The sequence below is a fragment of the Lynx canadensis genome, chromosome A2 (assembly GCF_007474595.2).
Source record: "Lynx canadensis isolate LIC74 chromosome A2, mLynCan4.pri.v2, whole genome shotgun sequence".
NCBI classification, from domain to species: Eukaryota; Metazoa; Chordata; class Mammalia; order Carnivora; family Felidae; genus Lynx; species Lynx canadensis.
In genome coordinates, this window is record NC_044304.2 from 27,281,548 (window position 1) to 27,304,882 (window position 23,335).

The 23,335-nt window shown below is 38.6% G+C and overlaps 2 long non-coding RNA genes across 3 annotated transcripts in view; one reads left to right on the forward strand and one right to left on the reverse strand.

Annotated features, from left to right (window-relative positions):
- Positions 1–23,335, forward strand: part of LOC115508432 — a 367,104-nt gene that overhangs the window by 237,625 nt on the left and 106,144 nt on the right. The window lies entirely within an intron of this gene.
- LOC115508430 overlaps positions 1,504–23,335 on the reverse strand; it is a 52,598-nt gene continuing 30,766 nt past the window's right edge. For both annotated transcript variants that reach the window (XR_004343268.1, XR_003966998.1), the window contains one exon: positions 1,504–3,216. This is a non-coding gene — a long non-coding RNA (uncharacterized LOC115508430). The remainder of the gene's footprint in view (positions 3,217–23,335) is intronic.

The window sequence follows — 23,335 nt, forward strand, 5'->3', positions numbered from 1 at the left end:
ATCACTGCTCTCATCCCCCCTGGAACTGTTCTGATGGCTCTTTTATTGCTTCTTCTGTGTAGAGGTAGGAACCAAGCAGAGGAGAGAGCCTGGAAGATGGAACAGGATTCCTAGAAGGCTTTGGGATAAGCAACTATTGCTTTCAGGTCTCAGGGGATGAATGGTGTTTCACTGGGAAGGAAAGAATATGGAGATAATTCTGGGCAGAAGAATCAGCAGGGGCTACCCCCCTGTGCATCCAACAACCCACTTGTTTTGGACTTTTTTCATTCACTGATTGAACATGTATTTATCACCCATTTACTGAGTGCACAATGTAACCTCCTCAAACTCCTGCCCCAACACACTCCACACAGACAAACCTTATTTAAAAAAATCAGGAGGCACAATTTCTAAAGTTCAATTACCTTCTGCATTAAATACATTCTCAAAAGGTAACCTTTCAGTCGATTTTTCATAAATTGGATCACCTTTCATATTGTCCAAGAAAGCTCATTACAGGAATCTCATGACAAATCTTCTGGGGAAGAAGAAAACCCTTACCTAATGGGAAACATCATTAGTCTTACATTTATTGATTCATAAATCTAGATATTGGATCCAGTTCTCTTCTTCCCCTAGGTGTGCTGAGACACATGTTTAACCAGATGGTTGGCCATCCAGTGTCAACCATCAGCATAGGAAGAACATATTTCTATAAGGAAAACTTCACTCAGAATGAGGTTTTTATGTCAGGCATTTTTCAATTGGTTGGCAACATTGATATTAATTTCTTAGAGTAAGCCAATGAAGGAAACCCAGAGGCCAAAGGCCAGGGGATGCGGTTTGGTTTTTGTGGTGCCACCACCAGCAGGGATGGGTCCTAGGTCACAACTTGGGGAAACCAGCAGCAGCCAGTACCATATGTGGGGCTGCTAGGACTAACTAAGCATTTGGGTTTCTGGAAGTTTACTGCTTTTCCTCGTAAGGAGAACCGTATGTGTGTGTTTGTGTGCTGCTAATTATAACTCAGGTGTTGACAGTTCCATACTGAAGAGCATGGGGAAAGGATCAATTAAATGGTTTTGAGACATTGAGGAGATTTCTAAAATATTTATTTTGGGCTCCTATGTCAGACCATCATATAAACAAAATGTAAATATAGTCCAAAGATAAATGCTGTATTTTGCATATTTTAGGCTCATCATCGTTGATGTAGAATGGAATGTAATCAGAATTTCCATACAGGAATATTTAGGGAAGAAACCCCTTTACTATGTTTTTTTTTAATTTTTTTTATGTTTATTTTTGAAGGAGAGAGAGGCAAAGCATGAGCAGGAGAAGTGCAGAGAGAGAGGGAGACACAGAATCTGAAGCAGGCTTCAGGCCTTGAGCTGTCAACCCAGAGCCTGACATGGGGCTCAAAGCCATGAACTGTGAGATCATGACCTGAGCCGAAGTCGGATGCTTAGCCAACTGAGCCACCAAGGTGCCCCTTACTATGTTTCTACTTAGGCCCACAGAAGATATTTCTTTTCTTTAATTAATAGTCATAAAATATTATCACTTAGACAATATCAGCATGTGTCATATTTATTTCAAAATGTTATATTTATGCATCAAAATACTGCACTGCAAGCTTCCTGTCCAGTGGTGATAGAGAGCAATCCAGTCTCTCACAGGGGGGCATGACATCTTCAATAATCAGGATACCTCACAATTACATGGCCCTTTAGGGCTTATACAAGACTTAGAACCCTGTTATTTAACCCTTTATTTAACCCTTGTGGCTGGTTGGTCATTATCATCAGTATTTCATAAGTAAATCTGAAGTTCACAGAGGTTAAATCATCCAAACAAGGTAACAAAATAGTAAGTGAAATGCCACCAGGTCAACCGTGTCTTCTTTTCTTATATCTAAATGAGAAGCTCATTCAGAAGAAGAAATCATGCTTTCTTTTAAAGGCAGCCGCATTCACTAAAGGCATCAAACTCCATCCTTAAGTAGAATATCACTTCTTCTGGGTACCACTTAGATCTGTTTGTGTCTCAGAGAGTGAACGCTGGTTCATTTAGATATAGAACTCTTTCACCAAATTAAAAGTCAATTTGAAACAGCAAAACCACAGAGCTGACAAATCTGAAAATCTGTCGTTACTATGTTACTTCTTTCAGCATTGAACCTGAGGATAGAAGCCTGGCCTGCATCCCCCCTTGGCCATTAGCTCACTGTTTAGTCGCTGTACTTCATTTGTGCTCATTTATTAGTGAAGATTAGAGTCAGCAGTGGATGTGTGTTTTAAATGAGAACAGAGTGAGGTTGGGATTTCATTTTTATCTGAAGTCCAAGCCAAGTTTATTAAAGATAATTAGGGCTCTGGAATAGTGAAATTACAATCGACACGGGCCTCTTGCCAATTTAGGCAAGCACATTTTTCCAATTACGAAGAGGCACTAACTATCTAAAAGGAGCAAGACGTCTTCAGCCCCACAGGCCTCCTGTCTGTTTCTTGAAGGGATGGAGTTCTTTTCCACTCAGAGCTTTTGCACTCGCTGAAACATCCACGGGCTTGAGCATCCTGCTTCTGGAAATTAAAACTGGCTCCATCTTGTCAGCCAAATAGGAACTGAAATGTCACTTCAAAGAGACTCTCACTGTCTAAAGCAGCCAGCCAGTCATTTTATAAATCATATTATAATACATTAGCATCTGTAGTTTATTTTCATTATTTCTTTATTCCTTGTCTTCCCTTCACTAGAAAAGTCAGTGAGAGCAGGGCCCTGATCCATTATTCTTCCTCGTATCCTCAACATAATGCTGGATGCATGGGGGGTACTTAATACATATTTGCTCAATGAAGGGAGGATCTTGAGAACTTAGGCCAAATCTGTCCTCTTTGATTGCCCGATGTGTTCATTATTGAATTATTAGCAAGTAATGAGCTACCTGAAAACTCAGTGGCTTACTCTAACAAGTCTTCATCATTATTCATGCAGTCTGCTGGCTGAGTGAGTGTTGGCTATTTAGGCTGGGCTTGGCTGGGGCAGCTCTTCTGATCCTGGCTGGGCTGGCTTGCATACCTGCAGGTCAGCTGGAGTTGGCTGACTTAAGTTAGGCTCAGCTGGTGCGGTTCTGTTTGACACTGTAGGTCTGAGGGTTCAGGTCTTCCACACAACTCTCACATCTTCCCTGGACCAGCAGGCTACCCAGGACAGGTTTTTCCTTACTGTAGTGGCCTAGGCACAAGAGAACACGCAGAAATATATGAGGCCTCTTAAAGTCTAGGCTCAGAACTGGCCCACTGGCACTTTTGCACACAAGCCATTGACTAAATAAAGCAAGATGTATCCCCCAAGTCAAGGGATGGGGAAGTACACTCTACCCATGATGAGGTTATAACAAAGATGTAGATGAAGGGAAGGCTGAAGGAAGAATTAGGGCAAATAATGCAACCACCACACCCAAGGATACAAAACTGGACACATGTGTGGTATATACCACATCTTCTCTATCCATTCACGTACTGATGGATGTTTAAGTTGCTTGCATAATCAGAGAAAGGTACAAAATGGGTGTACGCTTAGTAGAAAAGCCTGATCTCCTCCATTTTCACTGAGTTCTGGCACTCACTCTCTTTTTCCTGTGCAAATCTCATTGTGTGACATCTGTGTGTCTCTTTCTGTCTGTCCTTTCATTGCATGCACTTTTTCTGAATTTTGCATTTTCTTCTATCTTGATATTTTTATATCTTCCTTTAAACAAAAGTATTTATTTTTAATGGTACTTCATAGTTTTAAATTCCTTCTTATGGAATTTAAGAGATTCATAAACAGTTACACTAAATTCAGCTGCTTTTTATGTAATGTAGCCTTACATTGATTTTTCTAGACATTATTTATATTCTATATAAAACTACCTCTTTATCTGACACCAATACATGCACCTTAAATAACATGCTTTTTTTCTCCCCTACATTGTTGATGAAGATATAAATTGTAAGCCCTCTCAGGTGGGCAATTTAGCAGTGTATCTCAAAATTTAAAACACACGTATCATTGAACTCAAGAGTTCTCATTCCAGAAATTTATCCAACACGTGTATTTGGACATGTACTCAAGGGTGTTCGTTGTAGCACTGTTTATATTAGGGTAAAAAATCTGTAAAGAATTTAAACATCTATTAATAGGGTCCTAGTTACATAAGTATGATACATCTATACAGTGAGAGATCATGTAGTCATTTAAAATAATGGTAGCTCTATATAATAGGTTAAAAAGATTTCTAAGATATATTAAGTGAAGAATGTCAAGATACAGAATATTGTATCAAGTGTGCCATGGTGCTTAAAATGGATATATAAATATGTGCATAAATATTTGTACACATGTGCATATGTGGATATATATATATATGTATTTTCATTTATATATACACATGGACACCTTCTGAAAAATACATGAGAAACTTTAATGACTGCTTTGGGGGTGGAAGAAAGACAAACTTTTTTTCATTGGGTCCTTTTTTAAAATTGAAGAATAATTGATGTACAATATTTTATTAGTTTCAGGTATACAGCATAGTGATTCAATATTTTCATACGTTAAGAAATGGTCACCATAATAAGTCTAGTTCCCATCTGTCACCATACAAAGTTGTAACAATGTTACTGACTAATTTTCCTATGCTATATATCGCAACCATGTATCTTATTTATTTTATAATTGGAAGATTGGATTTTTTAATCCTCTTCATCTATTTCATCCATTTATCAGTCTCTTCCCTTCTGGAACCATTAGTTAGTTCTTTGTATCTGTAAGTCTGTTTCTGTTTTGTTTGGTTTGTTCATTTTGTTTTTTAGGCAATACATGTAAGTGAAGTCATCTAGTATTTGTCTTTTTCCATCTGGCTTACTTCACTTAGCATAATACTCCCTGTTGTCACAAATTGCAAGATTTCATTCTTTTTTATGTCTGAGTGATATTCCACTGTGTGTGTGTATGTGTGTGTGTGTGTAAATACACAGCCATCACATCTTCTGTATCCACTCATCTATTGATGGACATTTAGGTTCCTTCCACATCTTGGCTATTGTAAATAATGTTGTGATGAACATAGGGGTACATATACCTTTCTGAATTACTGTTTTCATTTTCTTCTGATAAATACCTGGAAGTAGAAATTCTGGTAGTTCTATTTTTAATTTTTGAGGAGCCTCCATACTGTTTCCCACAGTAGCTGCACCAATTTACATGCCCACCAATAGCGCACAAGGGTTCGCTGTTTTCTGCATCCTCAGTAACACTTGTTATCTCTCATCTTTTTTTTTAAATTTTTTTTAACATTTATTTATTTTTGAGACAGAGAGACAGAGCATGAACAGGGGAGGGTCAGAGAGAGGGAGACAGAATCTGAAACGGGCTCCAGGCTCTGAGCTGTCAGCACAGAGCCCGACGCGGGGCTTGAACTCATGGACCGTGAGATCATGATCTGAGCCGAAGTCAGATGCTTAACCGACAGAGCCACCCAGGTGCCCCATCTCTCATCTTTTTGATTTTAGCCATTCTGATGTGCGTGAGGTGATATCTCATAGTGGTATTGATTTACATTTCCCTGAATAGTTAGTAATGTTGGGATTTTTTTTCATGTGCCTGTTGGCCATCTGTATATCTTCTTTGGGAAAAAAAGATGTCCTTTTAGGTCTTCTACCTACTTTTTAAAAACTGGATTGTTTGTTTTTTGATATTGACTTTTAATACATTTTGTAGTTTAACCCCTTTTGGGATATATCATTTGTAAATATCTTCCCCTGCTCATTAGATTGCCTTTTCATTTTGTTGATGATTTTCTACATCATGGAAAAGCTTTTTATTTGATGTAGTCTTACTTTTTTTTAAAATTTTTTTGCTTTTGTTGTCCTTGCTTAAGGAGACAGATCCAAAAAATATCAGAGAAATGCCAAAGAGCTTACTGCCTATGTTTTCTTCTAGGAGTCTTATGGATTCAGATCTTACATTTAAGTCTTCAATCCATTTTATTTTTGTATGTGTTGTAAGAAAGGATCCAGTTTCATTCTTTGGCATGTAGCTGTCCATTGTTCCCAACACCATTTATTGAACTATCTTTTCCATTGCCTTTCATGAATGCACGCTTGAATTCCATTTAATTATACTCTTTGGTATGGACTTGGTAAAGTGAGAGGTTATTGAGTCAGCTTGTCCTTTACCACTATTGAAGTCACGTGGCAATAAAAGGGAGACTGTCATAAAAGTACAATTTTGAAAGAATGTTTTATGACTTCATTATAGTTTTTGATTTGGGGGACTATAAATTCCTGGGAAACTTCTAGACCTTACATAGACATTTGTGGTCTCAGCCTGAAGTTTTGCAATCTTTCCACCTAGACATTTCTACCTAGGTATTTAAACATTTGAACTGTTGTATATCTCTTAAGGTTTGAGGACAATGGAGAAGGCTGGCATTTTTAATTAATCCTATGCATGATGGCCTAATCCATCTTCTTGACTGTGAACTCCTGGGTCAAGAGTCAATCCATAGGACACTGCATCCTGAATATATTATATAAACACTCAATTGATCGAAGGTTAAATGGTCCCTTTAAAAGCCCAGTGTTACCCACAATTGCAAGTTATGGTTATATTCTGAGAATGGATGGATTTTCCCTTAAGTAACTGGCTTGGAAAAAAAAATCCCAGGCTACAAAACTAATTATTTAGACCAATACTATATAAGTATGATGAAAGCCACATGCCAAATTTTAAATATTCTAGTAGCTACACTAAAAAAAAAGTAACAGGAAACAGGGAAAATTTATTTTAATAACATTTTATTTAACATTTTGTATCCAAAATATTCAACATGTAATCAGTGTAAAAATTATTCATGAGACATTTTGCACACTTTCTGGTATGTATTTTAAGAATAAAATAAAGAATAACATAAATGTGTGTAAAATATCTCATGAATAATTTTTATTCTTAAAAAAAATCTCAATCTGGACAAGTTGCATTTCAAGTGCTTAGTTGGCACATGTGGATAATGGGTACCACAAAGGGCTGTGAAGATTTACTAGCTGATTGCATTAAAAAAATGATTCATCAGGGGCGCGTGGGGCTCAGTCGGTTAAGTATCCGACTTCGGCTCAGGTCATGATCTCATGGTTTGTGGGTTCCAGCCCCGCGTCGGGCTTTGTGCTGACAGCTCAAAGCCTTCAGATTGTATGTTTCCCTTTATCTCTGCCCCTTCCCCGCTCATGCTCTGTCTCTCTCAAAAATAAACATTTAAAATAAATAAATAAATAAATAAATAAATAAATAAATAAATAAATAAATAAAGATTCATCAGAAGATCCTTCTAAAGTAAGAGTTCTTTTAGAGTATTTAAAATACAATTCAGATTACAAAGGTGAGATTTACATTATCGCCTTTTAGTCATGACTTATGGAATGGAGGTAAAAGCTTACCTTAGTGTAATTACTGCTAACCAAATCACCACAGAAGGAAAATTAAATAAAGCATTTTAAATAAGGCTCAGCCAGTATAAATACTTCCAATAAATGCCTTGCTGATGGTGAAAAAATAGCATTTTTAAGAACAAAGGCTGAGAAGTGTGAGGAGAGCTTGAAAAATTTGCAGCACATATGTGTGAGAGGGGTCTGGATATGTCTTCTCTGGTTCTGTAACGAGCAGCCTCTCAGCCGTACTTTACCCACTTCAAGTCAGAAATGAGAAACTTCAAGGGCTGTTGAACACTTAGGGAATTTTCACAGTGGAACAGCTCAGGGTTATTTAGCGCAGGTGTTGTGTAAATCATGATGCATTTGAAAAGTCTCTGCACCCGGTAGCCTCAGACCCCACCTGCTCAGTGGGTGGGTAGCAGGCAGTGTTCATGCAGTGGTAAAATGCAGCCCTTGAGACCACCGGTAGCCTCCAGGCTCTCATTTTGTAGTGAACTGTCATGCAGTGACCTAGAAAGTACTTGGACTTGGAGCCAAAGGAGCTAGGACCATTCTTTTACTATGAGACCATAAACAAGCCATTGAATGGTCTTCGACTTTAGATGTTGTATTAGGGTTCTCCAGAGAAATAAAACCAATAGGACACACATGTATGCACATACACACAGTTTTATCATAAGATATTGGCTCACATGATAAAGAGGCTAAGAAGTCCCATAGTCTGGAGACCCAGGAAAGGCAATGCTGTAATTTGAAGGCCAGAGAATCAATGGTGTACATTCCAGTCTGAGTCTGAGGGCCTGAGAGCCAGGAGCACCAGGGGCAGAATGTTGGTATCCCTCTCAAGCAATCAGTGAGAGAATGGACACTCCTCGCCTTTTTGTTCTATTCAGGTCCTCAGTGGATTGGAGGATGTCTACCCACATTGGAGAGGCCCATCTGCTTTACCCCGTTCACCAATTCAAATGTTGCTATCTTCCAGAAACACCATCACAGACACAGCCTCCAAAAACAAAACAAAACAAAACAAAACAAAACAAAACAAAACAAAAACAAAAAAACATTTAACCAGCTATCACGGCATCCTATAGCCTAGTCAAATTGACGCACGGATTTAACCACCATAGGTGTCTTATTTTTAAAACAACAGGATTTGATGAGATCACTTCCAAGGTCTCTGGAGTTTCTAACATTCTATGATTCTTTGTCTCTAAGTGAATTGTATTAGTGGGTGTGGGTATCTGAATGTGTGCTTAACAAAATATGTGGAGTATTAGCTCCTGATAGGAGTAAAGGAATAGCTAAAGAAAAGGCAAAAAGTATCTGACAGGGAATGATGTAGATTCAGGAGTGCTCAGAGAAATCAAATTTTTTTTGTCCTTTAAAAAATTACATTAGTAATATATAAATAACTCTGATTTCAGCTATGTGTAAACATATATAACAAACAATGAACATTTTCCTTCAACTTTTCCTGCTTCCTCTGTACTCCTCAGAGGTAAGTACTATCATTGGTGTGGAATACATTTTTCCAGTCCCTTTTCTATGCATTTGACTATATATTTAGACATTGCATGTGTATTCCCATTTTTAATATAAATGGCATTGTATTATATATATTTTTCTATAACTTGCTTATTTTCACCAATAACATGTCTTAGAGATATTTTTATGAGTGTACCTAGGTCTGTTTCATTCTTTTGAACAAATCCCATGAATTAATGTACCACAATTTATTTAAACATTTTCCTAAATGATGAGTAGTTAGGTCACTTCCAGTTTTTCACCATTATAACATTCCTACAAATACCCCTGAAATACCTGTAGGTATTTCGAGAGATAGTCCAATAAATTACCTTCTACAAAAACCCTCACCAACAATATATTGAACAGTTCACTTCTTCACAAAAGAGCCAACACACCGTTATCAATACATTAAAAATTTTTTTGCTAATCTTATTTATTTGTTTATTTATTTATTACAAATTCTTCAACTTCTGGAGAGCTTAGATTCTCTTCAAATATTTATTGGACTTTTGTATTTTCCTATGAAATGTCTATTGATATTCTCTTCACATGTTGCTAAAAAGTTATTTGTCTATTTATTGATTCACAGAACTATTCATATTCTGGATATTAATGCTGTCCTTTGTCTTGCATAAATATATTGTATAATTTTTTCCCAGTCTTTTTATTTATTTTAACTTTATGGGGTATTTTGCCATTTAGAAATCCTTAATCTAAATCTATCTGTCTGTCTATCTATAAAGTTTCAATTCTTGCTAAGAACAATATTATTTTGCGACGATCCTCCTGAACTTTTGATGCTGCAATACTAGAAGATAAACATATGTGTATTTGGTGTATATTATACTGGTGTGTAAAGAGGTTTCAAAGAGTCTTCAAAATATGCATTGTTACTGATATTTCTGAAGATCTCCTATTCTTACATCCCTTTCTCCTCATCCTTCCATGGGACATTCCTGAGAGCTTGCTTTCTCTGTCACAGAACGATCCTAGGCACAAGATGAACCAACCTGTCAGAGGTTAAAACTGGCCCTCCTATCTGATTCCCTGTATTTATGGCATCTACATTTACTTGAGCTCCTGACTTCTACACGGTGAGTCTGCTTCTTCTGATATTCTATTTTCATAACCAGAATATGCTAACTTTTGTTTTTCTGTCTTTCCAAAGACTGTTGTCCTTTTTCTTTCCTCCTTCTCTAACCCCCTCTATTCCTCCTTCCTTCTCTTCCTTCCTCTTTCTTTCTCTTTTTCCTCTCCTTTCTCTCTTCCTTTCCCTCCCTTGCTCCTCCCCTCCTTCTCTCTCTCTTTCTTTCTCTCTCCTTCTCTCTCTCTCTCTCTCTCTCTCTCTCTCTCTCTCTCACACACACACACACACACACACACGCACACACCTTTAGTGAAAATTCAGAGTGTGTTAGGGGCTTTTCCACGTGCTATGGGGACACATGATGAACAAAGAAGATAAGACATGCCATCATGGAGTTTGAATTCAGTATTACTGATGTTCTTTTTATCAGCGTTTGCAGTCTGCAGAGCTCACATTCATATACACAACAGGGGTAGTGAAGGGCATGGGTTTTGGTGTCTGGGAGATCTGAGTTTAGATTCTGGCTTTGTTTCTTATAACCTATGTGACTTGGGTCAAGTTGCTTCAGTTCTTCCTGAATGTCAGTTTGCCTCCTGTAGAACAAGGAGATTAATAGCACCTATCACATAAGATCGAGGTAAGGATGGAATAGTGTGTGAAGAATTTAGCCCCATGCTAGAATTTAGTAAATACATTTAGTAAATGGCAGACAGTATTCTTATTATCTCATTTTATTCTCACAAACAATCTCTAGAGTGGTGGTTGAGTGGAAATAATCAACTCTTATTTCAGAGATAAGAAAACAAAGACTTTGTGCAGGTGCAGTCACTGAGATCTCTGGGTCCTGGGTAGAGTGTGTGACTGCCTCACAGACCGACCTTGGAGTTTTGCTCTCTCTGTGTGCTGCTTATGTTTCTATTTCTTTAATACTCTGTTTAAGTTGACTCATCTTTAACTTGAGTAAATACCCATAATATCTGTGAAAAACTTGGGTTTGAAATGCTGATTATGATTTATCTCATATACATGGAAAGAAATACTTTGAGCATTCTAGAGCCATCATCTGAGCCCCACCCAGAATCTCATTAGGTGACATTGGTGGGATGAAGCCCTGTAATATATGATGATGTCCCAAGACCAACACCTCAATCAAACTGTGGTGACTGGGTAAGTGTTCTTTGAGCTCATTAAGAAATGATGCTCCAGTTCCCAAGCAGTGGTGGAGCTACTCTGTCAACCATCCCAAGCCTAGCTGGCTTAGTTCAGCCCTAACTTGGAGGTGGCTTCTCAGAAGTGGAGCTGCTCTCCTCTCTGTTGTCATAGAACCCTGGTGTCCCTCTATCCCTTCATTTTTCACACTCTGCTACATCTCCCACATTTGTTTATTCCCTTTTTATCATATACTTATTGAGGACCTACTATGTGCTATGCCTCATGTTGTGCTCTAGAAACACAGAGGTAAACACACAATAGAGATGAACCTTAAAGAACTTACTATCTAGTAGGCATTATAGTATATGCCCCATCCATAGTTAAAAAGCTGCTACTATATACCATATGTGACAGATAGTAAACATATTTAATACATTGTAAAGCCCAACTTCAGGATCATTAATTCTATTATTTTGATTCATAATAAGAGGTAAGTATTAACTCCCATTTTACAGATGAGAAAAATGAGCCTCAGAGACATTAACCTCCTTGCTCATGATCAGCTGACAAGTGACAGAGGCAGGATTCAAACCTACTTCAGAAACAACTGTCAAATAAATCAATTGTTAAAATTTAAGACAGCCTGCTAAAGAAAACAGGTGTCTAAGCTGCATGATGGTCTTGTCAGATTGTCAACCCTTTCCCCACCCCTAAGCAGAGTCTGGATGAAATGTTTCAAAGGCATAGTAGAATCATGAGACATTGGCTAGATGAATTCTAAGACCCTTCCATTTCCAGTGGAAATGGGATCTAGAGTTAATCTACAGAAGATTTCACCTTCTGTTCTCTCAGTGCACTGATGTTAGAGGCTATTCCTTCAGGCCCTCCCTGGTATTTAGACTATTCCTGAGAAAGAAGCTTGACTTCCTGGTTAAGCTACTAGACTGGGCTGCTGCACAGCATAAAAGCAGCCCCAATAGGCATTCTTTCTGAACCTCAGGTAGAAGCTATAGATGCTGGAAGAAAGCAAAAAAGACTCTTTAGTCCAAGAAAACTTGAAAGGTCTGGATATATTTTTCTTTTTTAATTATCACTTTCGGAGTCCCTTCTTGCCTCTACTCCAATGGGCTTTTGAGGGAAAATAATTCTTCTGTCTTTTCATGCCCAACTGGACTGATGGGAAAACTTTGCAAACCTGGAATGCACTGAAGAGTCAAGAGAGTTCTTTAATTTCCCTTCTAACTTTCCCCTGGATAGAGAGACAGGCCCTGTAAGAGTCTGGGTGGAGATACTGACATGGAGCATAATTGAAGAATAATTAAGCACTGTGAATCATTTTTTCACCTCTGCCTATTAATTCCTCTAAGCAGAGTAGGAGGACTTGCCCTGTCTGGTGAGTGGGCAGCACTGCTCTGCCATGCATAGTGATCTGGGAGATGGTCAAGTCAGCTGGGTGAGCAGAGCTAGTGTAGGTCACAGGTAAGGCCCCCTTCCTGCAGGACGTGACTCGCCTGGATGGTGGCCTGGGAGGTGGTAAGGCTCAGAGAAAGAATTGCATCTCCCACTGGGCCAGTCTCTTCAAATAAACCTATCTTTTACTCAGATTAATTTATTTCTTCATCCATTTATATAAAACCCAGTTAGTGCACCAAGAACACATACAAAGTAAGCCCATCACACATTTGTTTAAAAACCAACAGTAAGCACATTTTATGTTTCCCTTGAGAAGACTTCTAAGCTTTGGAACTTGATCTTTGTCCCAAATCTGACATCAGCCCTCTAGTTAATGCTCTTCCTGTTTCTCCTGCTATCACTTCTTTTTGCTGTGTTTGACTTCTCTTGCTTTTAATCAAGGCAGTATGTTCCAGAATATAGCAAAAAAAAAAAAAAAAAAAAAAACAAAAAAAAACAAAACCCAATGCATGAGCTGGAATTATTGCTGTGTGCCTTTGTGAAAACTAGGAAAATGTGGCAGGAAGACCTTTTGCAAGGTACATGGCTTACAGAAGAGGTAGAGTGGGACTGCAGCCCCATCTCTCTTTCAGAATGTCCCCTTGTCCAGGGGCAGGCAGACATGTGCCTAAATCTTGTTTCATCAAAGACCAAATACAACTTAATGGGGATGAGGGCTGAGGGCCATTCTCCACTGAGAAAAAAAACTGAGTTCTCAAGATCTTTGGTGGTGTTGACATGTAGATTCTTTTATTTTATTTTTTTATTTTTGACATGTAGATTCTTGAATAGTATGGTTTTCTAATTGGCCTTTAAGGACCCCTTTACACTCCAAACAGGAGCCTCAGGAGCTGATGTAAGGAATGAGGTAGGAGGTCAAGAACATATCATTTTATTCAGGGCAGGTCAAACTTTTCATCCAGCACAGCATAGAAGCACCTGCACGAAAGTGGTATAGGGAAGGGGATCCTAAGCACTAAAAAAACAGCAACTTGAAGACCATTTGTGCTACAGATCAAGTTGTCAAGTCAGTAAGAACCTTCTGCATGTGGATTATTTGTGTTTGGAAAGATATGTCTGTCCTTAATGCTTACACTGAATTTAGATAGGTACATAGCAAGAGATTATTTACCATTTTACCTTATGGTTGTGATAGTTCTTAAGTTTACAGGTGTTTCTAGATGTATCTAGGGAAGAAAAGGTAAGGACAAGGAGGAAGGGAAAAATCTCTGGATGTTTGAGTGTATATGGCAACTGGTTCCTCATCTCATGTTTATTCAGGAGATATTTTTATGAGCAAAGAGGAGTCATGCCAACACAATTTGGATTCTGAATCAGGGATGGACCGACTGTACTGCTTGTTTCTGTGTAAGATGTGCCACCCATGCAACCTAATAAAATTTAATCATTGTTAACTATTCCAAGTTCTGGGAAGTGAAACTTAATGTGCATTTTGTTGCCTTCAGATGGCAAGTATCCTAGAGCAAACAGGTTGCTATAGGAAGTTCAAAGATAAAGTGGGAAGTCCTGGTTCACTCCTCCTGGGATTGATGAAGCTTCCCTTAGCGTGTATTTATTTTTGAGACAGAGAGAGACAGAGCATGAATGGGGGAGGGTCAGAGAGAGGGAGACACAGAATCTGAAACAGGCTCCAGGCTCTGAGCTGTCAGCACAGAGCCTGATGCGGGGCTCGAACTCACGGACTGCGAGATCATGACCCAAGCCGAAGTCGGCCGCTCAACCGACTGAGCCACCCAGGCGCCCCATGAAGCTTCCCTTAGATCCAAGAGGACAACTCATTTTGGCTGTTTTTACAGATAGTTGAATTGTATTTCCAGCTCTGAACACTAATCTAATTGTCTGTGACATATGACTGTCTCTGTAAAGGAGACATAGGCCCTGGTAGGGTGCCCTCTCTGCCCCACTCAGCTCCAGAATATCCATCTCATCCTTAATCACTCAGCCCACAAGCAGCCCCATGGGGGAAAAGCCTGATGAGAAGCTTGGAAGTAAAGGATTGTTTGTGGCTCTGGTTGTTCTGTGTAGAAATGGTCCTTGGAGCTTAACCTGGGTGTATCTGGAGCTACCTCACTTGTACCTGGAGAAACCTACAATAATGCCTCATGTATTCAATAGTTCTATGAGACTTTTAGACTTACTCTCTTATAAGATCTTGAATAGAGAGGAGCTTGTTTTGCATATCTTTAGGTTAATGTAAACTAGGAAGAAAAAGCAGAAATAGGAAAAAAGAGGAAGAGATAAGAAATAAAACAGTGGAAATGATTTTGCAGCCCCTGAGCATGTGTCTTCCTGTCCCCACTATAAATAACAAGAGTAGAATAATATCACAACCACCAGTTATTGAGTATTTACTGTGACAGCATTTTGCAGGGTGGTTTACAAATATTATCTTAATTAATCTAATCATTTATACATTCAACAAGCTTTGAGTCTATTACATCCTGAATACTGTGCTAGTGATTAGGGTTTAATAGTGTGCAAAAATAGTCAGAGCTCCACCTTCATGGAGGTCACATTCCTGGGAAGGAAACTCACCATCAAATGATTTCTCAAATATAAGTAAAATTGCAAATGAAGGGGAGGAACAAGATAGGATTGGAGCTTCAAGGGTCCATTAACCCAATTATGGGATATAGTTGAGCTGGGATCCAAGTGATGAAAAGGGCATTAACCAAGGAAGATAAGCCAGGGCACTTTGTGGTTTGTGGGCATATAGTTAGTAAGCAGCAGCAGAGCAGATACAGATGTACTGAAAGTAACATGGGGTAGAACATGATGGGAATTCAGGAAGGAGCATTTTCTTCTAGCTAGAAGAGACAGTAAAATTCCCCTGCAGAAGTAAGCAGATGGGTGGCTTTGACTGCTCCAAGAGAGAGGCCTTATGTGTAAAGCTGCTACATGAGACACTTGGATGTGCCCGCCCCCCCCCCCCCCCCCCCCCCCGCCTACACACACACCCTGTGCATGGGAATTCAGCACCCTAAGCAATCCCACAATCTCCTAGAGTAGTAGTTCTCAACGAGGACAATTTTCTCCCCAGGAGACATTTGACAAAATCTGAAGACATTTTTGGTTGTCACACATGGAGCTGGGAACAGGTGTTTCTACTGGCTTCATGTAGGTAGAAGCCAGGGCTGCTACTAAACTTCCTACAATGCAGAGGCTATCTCCCCACAACAAAAAAATTATTGGACCCAAGATGTCACTATTGCCAAGATTGAGAACCTCCGCCCAATGCTTTAAGCAGGCCACAGGATGGGCACTTAGGAATCAGAATTCCTTGTTTCTGAAGTATCTTTCAGAGACTTAACTACTTTTAGTATCTTTCCCAAAGTAGATACTACTTTGAAAAAAGATCAACATCTTTATGTTGATATTTATTGAAATGCTTATTGCTAAAGCCTATCTTATTCATCTCTGTAGCCCCTACGATTGGATCTTGTATGAGGGAATAAGGAAATGGTAGACTAAATGAATGGGTAAATGAATGAATGAGCTGCTCTTCCTTGTGCCCTTAGAGTGTACTTCTTTACATTCTCTAAAGACCACAGTAGCATGAAAATCCTGGATGCAACTCTTCTTTAGCATGGGGGAGTCTCAGATCAACTCAGATTAATTTTAGGATCATCTTAGACAACTCTGTTTTTCTTATTCCTTACATCCAATGTATCAGAAAATCCTGTGGGTTCGATTTAAAAAAAGATGTAAATTTTTTTCATTTTCCTTTTTTTATTATTAAATACGTGATAGGTTGACTATGATTTGTGATTTTTAGGAAATATATATTTGGTCATCTAAATTACCAAATGTATATTTCTCATGGTTTTTTTTTTTTTTTAACTCAAGTTAGTTAACATACAGCATAGTCTTAGCTTCAGGAGCAGAAGCCAATGATTTATCTCTTACATATGACACCAAGTGCTCATTTCAGAAAGTGCCCTCCTTAATGCCCATCATCCATTTATCCCTCAGTATTATTTCTACTCCCTCCACCCTACCACCTGGTCAGAGCCAACATTAGTTCTTACTTGGATTTCCTGTTCCTTCTCTTGCTTTTGTCCCCATAATGTCTACTTGATCTGCCCACCAGCTAACTCTTGGAACCCATTTAATATCCTCAGCCCTGATGACTCTGCTCCAGACCACTAGACTTCCTTCATCTTTTTGAATATACATAGTTCTTTTCCTGTCACAAGGCCTTTTCATGTGCTCTGGACTCTACCTGGGACAAAATTTCCCCAGAAATTCTCATGGTTTACTTTCTCACTTTATTCTGGTTTCTGCTCATATGTCATCTCATCACAGAAGCTCTTCCTGACTTCTCTATATGAACTAGTAGATCGCATCCTTTTCTACCTCTTTACTCTGCTTTATTTTTCTTCATATCATCCGTTTTCACCTGACATTGTGTTCTATATCTATTTCTCTCTTTATCCCCTCTCTTTCTCTTTCATTATAATGTATGCTACATGAGGGCCAGGATTCTTAACAAAATAGATAAGTCCACAGTAAATAGAAGAAAGACTGGCCTATCATGAGTGCTCCATAAATTATTTAATAAATGAATGAAGGATCAGGTTCAGAAACTAATGAAGCCCTGGGATGTGGGACAGGAAAGACAGGAAGTATAATAAAGAAGGAAGACATCAGTTCAAGTCTGGCACTGGGAGGTAAAATGGTGTGATGGGTCAGAAAGTCCTTAGAAGCGGCAGGGGCTATAAGAATGCTGAGCTTCTGGTTGAGGGCAGCTGTGACTGCCCTTTACAGCAAGAGTACCAGGCAGCCTGTGTCTACTTGGCAATCTTGGCACATGTTACCTGCAAACTTTGTCCCCATCCCACATGTCACTTTGCACAAGGTGGCCTTACTTTCTGCCAGGGAGCTGGGACCATCATCCCTTTGACCTTAGCCTAGAACACTGTTAATATTAATTTAATTAGCATTTGTATAATAACTTCTTTATCATTTCCAAGTCTAATTTATTTTAATTTCATGTGTGCTGATTTGATGATCAAAGGGTTTGTTGAAGCTTTGTTTCTATTCAAAGCCCAGCGTATTAATCATCCACTTAAAACTATTATTCCCACCCCTCTCCAACAAGACCTCCTTGGAGCATAAAGAGACATGGCAGATTGAGATGATTCATCTCATTTAGAGTTTCTATGATAGATTTCTTTTTTCTTTTTTCCTTTGCTTCCCTTTCCTTTCTGTAAGCCATCCAAGAGAACCCATTTATGATGGAGCACTAGTAAAAAGTGCTGTGTGTTTTTCTACCCCACTAAGTTTTAATGGGTTCCCGATCTTAAGGCTTTAGTCTCCTGATATGGTCAGAGCTGGAGACAGAGTAATGCCATTATTAAGGGTACAATCCTTGGAGTCAGGCAGACCCAAATACAAATATTTGTTCCTTACTAGTGTGACCTTGGGCAGGTTACATAATCTCTGTAAGCAACTATTTTTTTTTATCCATTGAATTCTCCATCATAAAATGGGGACAATAATAAGAACTTATGGATTTGACATTTACTTATCTGTTTGTTGTACTTTGAATGCTCTGTGGAAATAAATGAAATAGAGGTAAATAAATATTTGCTTAACATTCCCTCAATATTTATTAACAGCTACCATCTTTCTATTCAGTTTCACACACCCTTACCTTGCAGTTCATCTGTGACAGGCATGAAGCCAGGTGCAAGGAACACTAGAAATAAACAGGGAACACATATTCCCCTCACTTTCAGTCCAGTAAAGGGACAGTATGCACACTCATGGTGGCAACACAGTGAACTGAACACCGTGATCGAGTTCAAGGTGTACGTACTATGCCCCAAAGGAGCTCAAAGAATTTGTAGCATTGTGGGATAGAGAGGGTTGAGGAAGGCTTCACAGAAGGGCCTGACACAAATCCAGTAGGACTAGTAGGAGTTGACACAAGAGAGAGAGGAGGCTACAGGGACATGTCACAGTGAGGAGAAAGTGAGTGCAAAGGTTAGCTCGGTACTAGTGTGCTCCTCGAAAGGCAACTGTTGAGAATGTTGGGCCTCCTGGATACACAGCAAATGCTAAAGGTAGACTCTACCAAGTCAGGTGATTGGACACATTTGTTGTTGATTTAGAGAGTTGGTTCAAGATTCCCCCCATGACAACATATGTCACACTTAATTTCTAAAGTCCTTGTCCTTATTGATTTCCCATCCTTCTGGAAGGCAAGTGTACTCACAGAGGCTTACAGTAACCAACAGTGTTAATCTGGGGCAAATTTCCCACAGGAACTAGACCATTTCCAAATTGTTTCCTATCTGTTCATGCACAAGAGACCATTTCTTTGAGACATCTTGGACTGGTCTATAAGGGCTTTAGTATTTGTCAGAATATGAGGATTTTGTATTAGATAAATCAAAATCTTTTGATCCTCTAAGGGGTTTTAGCTATTTTTTTAATTGGTAATGTGTGTATATTGATTAGTGGGTTCAGTCACCTGATAGAATTCCATCATTGGCCAGTGACACCGAAAAGTCCAAGTGGGCTCTTCCATTCTCTTCTACGTGTGTGTACCATTCTTCCTTCTCTCTTTTGCTTCTTCCCAACCCAACTTTTCTACTCTTCATGATTTTCTTTCCAATCTGTGTGGTCACCCTTCTCATAATGTTCAAGTTCGAGAGGGTGCAAAAAAGATTAGAAAGAATGACAGTATCGAGTATTGCTAAGGATCTAGGAGAACATGAATTCCCATGTAATGCCAATGGGAGTGAAATTGGTACAGCTCTAGTAGGGATAATTCAAATGCCTTGATTTTGAATACCATGTGACAAGGTGATGCCACTTATAGGAATGTCTCAATAAATTTTTATCCTAAAGGTTTAATCATAGATACAAACTTGGCCCTGTTGTTTAATAAAAATATAAAAATGAAGGGGAAACCCCTAAATATATATTATTATGGTTAATCATTAATCATGGTCTATCAGAAAGGTAAGTGTTGGCTTATATTTACTGACATTGAAAAAAGGGTTTTTTCAATGCTATACTGTTAGGTGACAAAGGAGGTTATAAAACACTATGTTCAATGTGAGACCATTCCAATTAAAAATATATATAGAGCTCACTCTTACTATTTCTTTAGCTACAGATTGAGAATAGAGAAATGTGAGTACCTTTTTTTCTTCTGTATACTTTTTAAGTATCTTTTTTTTTCTAACAAGCACATATTACTTTTAAAATCCAAAGAAAAAAAAGACTCTTTGCACTTTAAAAAGAAAAAGGGTGCTCTCACCTTAGCCAAATTTGGCACTAAGTCTTCCTGAGCAGGTACTCTAGAAACAATCTTTATTGTACCTTCTTGTCAACATGGAGAGTCCAGTGGCTAGACTTGCCTTAGAATTCCCTAAGTAATGGCCACCTTGAGGGAGTGATCAGACTTTTCCCCAGGAAATGTGGAAATAATTTTCCTCTCTCTACTCTGCAGAGACAGTTAGGCTCAGCAGACTCATATGAAACAAATCTAGGAGCTGGGAATGATGGTTGTTACTCCCCCAGTTATGCTGAGCTTATCATCCAAGTTTGAAAGAAGGCCTTATATTATTGTCACTTAATGATAATTTTTAGCACATGCATGTATTGTCTGATAGTGCCATGCTGTTCTTTTGTTCTGAATAAACCCTTGTCCTGCTATAATTCCTTTGTAGTTGCCCAAATCCGGATTTCAGTGTGTTCAACGTGTAGGTGTGGTGAGGAAAGCTCTTTAGAGAGCTGGCCACTGCTTCTTACATCAGCAGTTCATTTTGTAGCCTGGAGCTTAATATAATCTCCCTTCCACATGATCCATTGAACTTGTAGGATTTCTGATCTGAATGGGAAAAGGAATTATATGAGTAGTCATATGCTCAGTCCTTATTACACTTTGCTGGTCTCTTTATGGGGGAAGAAAGAAGCAGTAAGGTTTGTTTTTGTTTGCTTATTTTTTGTTTGTTTTTGTAGTTAGTGTTCTTCAATAATCTTTTCTGTAATATCCTAACAATTAAGGGCAATGACAAGCATTAATAAGCATTTTTCTACCAATTTATAATTTACCTTGTGCTTTTGCTTTCATCACTTTATCTAATTCTTTTTTAAATTTTTTTTAATGTTTATTTTTGAGAAAGAGACAGACCGTGGATTGGGGAGGGGTAGAGAGAAACACAGAATCCGAAGCAGGCTCCAGGGTCTCTGCTGAGCCTGATGCAGGGCTTGAACTCATGAAAGGTGAGATCATGACCTGAGCCAAATCCAGACGCTTAACCACCTGAGCCACCTAGGCTCACCTACTTCATCTAATTCTTATAAGCACTCCCTGAGTATGTATAATCACTGCCATTTTTCAGGTAAGGGAACTGAAGCATATAGAGGCTGTTATCTTCCCAAGTGTATTAGTCCGGACTCCTTTGGTTGCAAATCCTGAAGCACAAATACATTTTGCTTAAGCCAAAGAAAAAAGTGGGGGTGGGTGGGATTTATTAAGTGCAAGGGTAGACCTCGGCTTCAGGCACAGATGAATCTAGATGCTTGAGTGATATTGCCAGATTCACCCTCCATGTCTAGGCTCTTTTTTCTCTGTGTTAGTTTCATTCCCAGCAGATTCTTTGCATACAGTGTAGAACAGCCATCACAGCTCCAGGCTGTGTCCCACTGACTTAGCAACCCCAGTGGAAAGACATCTATTTCCCAACAAAATTCCTGAGACTGACTATTATGTGGCCCAGTCTGGTTCTTTTGATTCAGCCATGCACCTGTCACTGTGCCCAGGGAATGGAACGTTCCAACTGGCAGGTCTTAGATGGGGTGAATTTAGTGCTACACTATAAGGTGAACTGAGAGAAGAAGTTTCTTCAAAGTGAAACATGGTACCGTGCACAGAAGGGGCATGAACAGAGCTAGACAGAAGCACCACGCTGTTCTATACCAAGTTGGAAGCTAGTAAGTATGAGTTGGCACTCCTTATGGAAGGCTGGAGTATGACATCTCACCTCTGAGAGCTGCAGGAAATCTGAAAAAGACTAGAAGCCACATGCTCTGCCATAGTTCTCAAACCGTGCTCTCTCATTCCTGACCTTTAGGCTATTTGACCGTTAAGTTATGTGGGTATTCTTGAAGCCATATATACATTCAACATTATCTTCAGAATTACAAATGTATCATGACTTGTTTGTATGACCACTTTTTTTCTCAATTTTATTGAGAAACAATTGACATACATCACTGTGTAAGATTTTTTTTTAACTTAAAATCTTTTATTTTTTAAAATATAATTTATTGTCAAATTGGTTTCCATACAACACCCAGTGCTCATCCTGAGTATCCTCTTTTTAAACACATAAGTATAGTTGTGATTAATAAAATATAAATTTGCTTTAAAACATCACTGAATTCACGGGGTGGGAGTTGGTCATAATGTTTATTTTTAACTTGGATAAAAAAAATTCATGTGTTAACCTGTTGAGGGTTTTAAGAACATTTTCATCTCTAAAAGGTTCAAATTACTTAGGTAGTCCTATAATAAAATATTAAAACACCACCTGAATAAGGGTTAGAAGCCCATTTCTGCCATTATTTCTAGTGATTTAATGTTCCTTGGGTCTCAGTTTCCTGACCTGCACTATGGGGATAAACTGTCCTGTCCACATAAGCTTATAGTGAGGCTCTTATGTGGAAGTGAACTGCTAGGAAGTATTTTTTTTTTAACCCTGTAATATGGTAGCATTGGTATTTTTTTTATTTGACTCCATGCTCAAGGATATTGCTCTTAATGTGTTCTGCAAACCACTAATGGCCCCTGATGCAAAATGTACTTGTCCATTTCTAATATGATTGTGCAGATCAATGAAGGTCTGTCTTCCTCTGTGATAAACTGCAGCCTTACAGATTTTGTAAAGATCTCTCTCTTCCAATGGTATATATTCCAGGAAGCACATTTTATCTTTCTTATGTCCCAAACACACTTGTGACTACAAAAAGTGATCAATCATTTAAATTTTCTCTTTAATTTTCTATTGTGGTATAATGTAGAGAAAAGTGCATGTATTCTAAGTATGTTTTTGATTAATGTCCATGACTGAACACATTTGTATAACCGGCACCCAGATCAAGAGAGGGGGCATCAATAGTTCTCCAGAAACAAATGTTGTAGCCCCTTTCCAGTCACTATCCCGCAAGGATAACCTCAACCTTACTTCTAAGAGCACACATATGCTTCATTTGGTTCTTTCATCCAACTAAATGAACTCATTTTGTTTATGGATCTTTCTTTCAATGCTGCATTTGTAAGATTTATCCATTTGTTGTTGTAGTGACAGATGGTACATTTTTTATTGCTGCACAGTATTCCATTATGTGTATGTGGGGATGGGTGTACTTATTTTTTATAATATAAACATGTTATTCATGAGCATTTGAGTGTTTTCCAGTCTGGGGCGATTAATATACTATATAGATCTTTGGGTGAGCATATACATGTGATTTTTTGAAGGGGGGCAGGTTACAGAGAATGCCTAAGTTCAGCTTTACTACACATTACCAAACTGTTTTCCAAAGCGGGTATACCAGTCGACATTCCCATGAGCAGTGTAAGACAGTTTTGTTTTCTCCACATGCTTGCTGATATTTGGTA